Here is a 4,404-nt window from a genome sequence, read left to right on the forward strand (position 1 = left end):
ACACACACACACACACAAACAAAAAAACACACACTTCAGTCTCTTGTCAAAGGTAACCTCCACAGGTGCTCTGAAGTATCTGAGATCGAGTTGCAAATTTCTAGTAGGAGACGACACGCTCCACCTGTTACAATACCTGTGTGAATACCTGTCAATGAATCAATTAATTAATCTTTATTTGTACAGCACCATTTCACAACAATTTTTCTCTAGAGACATACAAAGAGCAGGTAAAGGACTTTACTCAGTGTTATATTTCAAAGATCCAACATTAATCCATCCTGTGTGCCCACCTGTACTGTATTAATACCTGTGTGCCTACCTGTGTGATTATCTGTGTGATTATCTGTTTGACTACCTGTGTGACTATCTGTGTGACTATCTGTGTGACTACCTGTGTGACTACCTGTGTGACTACCTGTGTGACTATCTGTGTGACTACCTGTGTGACTACCTGTGTGACTATCTGTGTGACTATCTGTGTGACTACCTGTGTGACTATATGTGTGACTATCTGTGTGACTACCTGTGTGACTACCTGTGTGACTACCCGTGAATTACAACCTTCCCTGTATGACAGGAAGTAGTTAATAAGTGAGCGGGGCTATAACTCATATTGACTTCTTTCAGCTGGTCCCAGTTGTCTTCTCAGAGTTTTAGGAGCTTTGATTGGTTCCTTTATTCACTTGAGGTATTATTCTTTTTATTTTTAAGTCTGTAACAATTTTAAGCATCTTTAACTTTAATCTTCTTGACACCTGAATCTGATCCTGAATCAGGTGTTCTGAAACAAAAATGTAATTAGTTATTCATACAAAATATAGGAATGTTAAGATTTGATGGTGCTTTTTTGTATTTACAAAAATTAATGTCGTAAACATCACTTTTTAAAGATTCCCAGTGTTTTCTACTTCAGTGTTTTTAATAGTAAGGAAATATTAGATCAGAATGTTGTCATAAAAGATGAGGTGACACCTGAAAGCTTGTTCAGGCAGACAACTGGAGCTGCACTGGTTTCACACCTGACATGTCATTCTACTGAATCTGGTTTGCTGAGTGGTCTAGGCTGTGGTCTGTAAAAGCTGGTAACAAGTTAGTTATTTTTTTTCATATTTTAACAGAAATCAGTTGGTCTTGTTTGTCCCGGTTACTATACTTTGGTATGCTCTTCAATGTTTGATGTTGTTTTTAATGTCTGAAAGCCTCCCATAGTACATTTAGAGACTGTACCATGAGCAGGCCTGATAACTGAAGGCTCTTCCTCCCATAGTACACTTAGAGACTGTACCACGAACAGGCCTGATAACTGAAGGCTCTACCTCCCATAGTACATTTAGAGACCGTAGGTACCACGAGCAGGCCTGATAACTGAAGGCTCTACCTCCCATAGTACAGAGAGAGTCGGTCATTTCATTTTAGGTTACATTCACCAGCAATTCTTCAGTACAGAACTCATCCTTGTTTTACTTGCCTGTAGATTGTGTGTGCTGCAGGGAACAACAGTAGATCCCTGATGTAAATTTTACAGAATACAACATACAGTACATTTAACCCTTTTTCCCTAGGATGTCTTTTCAATAGTTAATTGAACCAAATGTTATAATAAATTTAACCACTTTATATTATAATCTGTTCACATTATCCCCTGAAATGGTCCCTTTCTTTATTCTGCCACAGCATCACAAGGAGCTCAATGTTTACCCCTGCCATCTTCTCTGGTTACAATCTGCCGAAACAGAAGATTAAACGTTCATTCATCATGGAGAAAACGTTTCCTGCAACGAACCGCTGCAGAGCTGAGGCTGCATTTAAACTGGTTGATCAGTGCTCACAGAGAAAATGTCCTCCCTCTGTCAACTGGTCCTCACTACAGTGGTTAAAACACATAGGACACACACACACATACACTGTGTTAATCAAACCTTTGAAGTTTCTGCCTCAGAAAAAAGCAATGAAAGAAGAGATGAATTAATTAAGATGGTTCAGACCAGAAATGTTAATCATACTAAAACATTTGAACCTTTTCATTTCTCCCTGGCTGAGAGAGTGAATCGTGTCTCTCCTCCTTCTCCTCCTCATTCTCCTCATCTAGACAATGAAAGCTCTCTGAAACAGAAATGATTCATTAATGCAGAAAGAAAAAGATCAATCAAATTGAGATCAATGAAGAGAGAGAGGATAGAGAGAGAGTTGAGCTGCCTCCAATTGAATACCAGCAACAGTCGATGAGAGCAATCAGACTGGGGAGTGTCACCAACCAGATGTTATTACTCACCCTCAGCTCACACTGATAAAGCTGCACATAACACGTCTTCTCAGCCAGGATCTCATCCAAACAATTTTTCTCATTTCTGTTTATCGTTATCGAACACACAGCAGGATGACCAGTTGCCGACGTCCATCATACTCCATATTCGTTTTTCTTCAGAAGTCACATTTGATCCCGTGAGATTCTGTGAGATCTTGTGTCTGTGAAGTCGTTCTTACAAACAGCAGGTGTGTGGTCTCTGAGTCGTCTTGTATGAGTTTAGAGGATTGTAAAATGAAACATCAGTTAAACTGTTCTGATGTCTGCAGTGTCCATGTTCTTTAAATCGTGTCATGTTCAGCCGGCTTTCAAAACTCTGTTTCTCGGCTGTTTTTTGTAAATATACAGTAAAGTTCTATTTCTCAGTAGGTTAGGGTGTATTCACACCAGGAAAGCCCTTTAGTTTGCTTTCTTTGGTCCGGGCCAAATACAATGTTTCTTTTTTGGTTTGGTGCAGTTCGTTTTCACATTGCACTTTTCGCAAGAGGACCAGAATTTGTAAATAAAACCACGAGTGCAAAGATCGTTCAATCATTGGAGGTCACAGTTCAGGGGGCGGGGTATAGTAGTAATCTCAAAGTGAAAGTAAACAATCATGGAGATCTTGCGAGATACACTTGTTGTCCTTGTATTGAATATTTTGAGCAGCATGAGCCTTTGATACTGTGACAGTCACATAATAATGGAGAGTCTGTAAAAATGATTAATTATGGCTAGAATGTTTCAAAGAATAACAAAAAATAGGCATATTGTTATTGAAACATTTGCATCCGTTTAGTATAGGTACAAAAATATTCCATTTTGTAAAAAGATGTAGGCTATGTGTGGGCAATCAACCGGTGTTTTGATGAATATGGCCGAGGTTATAAAGGCAGGATGTGGCGCAGGGAGAGTGAGGAGAATCAGAGTGCCGCGGGGGAAAATAACGAAAAGTGAAGTGCCAGGAAAACCCTGCTGCAGCTGCTGTTATGCTCATAGTCTATGTGTTTTAAATGTGTTGGATTCACTAGCAAGGACCACGCCACAACAGAATTAGTTTGAACATTTAATGTGGATTGTAAGATATATTGACAGATGTCTGTGTATGAGAGGGGTGTAAGTGTGAGATGGCCGTCTTCTTTCAGGCTGGTCTGGGAGGTTGATCGGGCGAGCGAGACTCAGAGTGGGGGTTCCATCTCGGGCATGAATCCACCCGAACTTATTACGGCCCCCAAAATATCCAATTAAATGGAGCTTAGTTGAGTGTGTGCTCGGCGCAGATCACTGAAGTTGCTACGGATATAGCCATTATAAGCCTGAGAACACCAGCGCCCGAGGACCTGGATGGTGTGATCTGAGATGCCTTGTCTGGCTGCGGTGGATGCTGCACCGATGCGGAAAGAGTGAGTGGAATAGTGCTCTGAAGTTATTCCTGAGATTCTAAGTACTTGGTGTAGGTGTTTTTGGAACCACAATCGGGTGGCCATTTTTCCGGTTTCGGTTAAGAAGAGTGGATGGTGTGGTAATGCTTGTGTAGCATACCTGGAGCTGATATATTTCGTCAGAGGCTCGTATGGGCTGAGATAGGAGTTGAGGCGAAAGATGAAGATGGGAGAAGAGACTCCGAGCTGATCTGTTTTACTCCGTCAGAGCGTGTATACAAGAGAATCCGAAGAATGGATGGTCATATCTGATAGCTTCGGATGGATGGAAGGATTAAAGGCTGTTGAAGTTGGGGTGAATTCCGCGCACCTCAGGAACCCGAAGAAAGCCAGAAGGAACATGGATTCCAGGGTCAGATCGACCGTGAATTTCTGAAATGAGAAACGAGACAGTACATCAGCAATAGTGTTGTGATGGCCTGGAATGTGGGCTGCCCTGCACTGATGTTGAGCTGAGAGTAATGTGAGTCTGCGCATAAATGGCATTATGGCTGGGGAGTGAGATCGACCCTTGTTAAGGATATTGACGACCGCTGTGTTATCGGAGTGTATGAGTATGGATTTTCTTGACCATTCGTGCCCCCAAATATTGCAGCTATGATGATGGGGTAGAGTTCGTGGAGTGCGGATGACAGAGACTTGGATTGTGAGTCAAGAGCTTTTATCCGGGGGGGG

The 4,404-nt window shown here is 41.6% G+C and overlaps 1 protein-coding gene across 1 annotated transcript in view; it reads left to right on the plus strand.

The window, feature by feature from the left end:
- The window catches only part of ntsr1 (neurotensin receptor 1 (high affinity)), an 11,539-nt gene extending 10,643 nt beyond the window's left edge, over window positions 1-896 (plus strand). The window contains exon 4 of the mRNA XM_061058057.1: window positions 1-896. This exon is cut by the window's left edge and continues 924 nt beyond it. The gene's annotated coding sequence lies outside the window, so the exon portion shown is untranslated.
- Window positions 897-4,404: the final 3,508 nt, after the last annotated feature.

This window comes from Labrus mixtus, chromosome 15, assembly GCF_963584025.1.
Source record: "Labrus mixtus chromosome 15, fLabMix1.1, whole genome shotgun sequence".
NCBI classification, from domain to species: domain Eukaryota; kingdom Metazoa; phylum Chordata; class Actinopteri; order Labriformes; family Labridae; genus Labrus; species Labrus mixtus.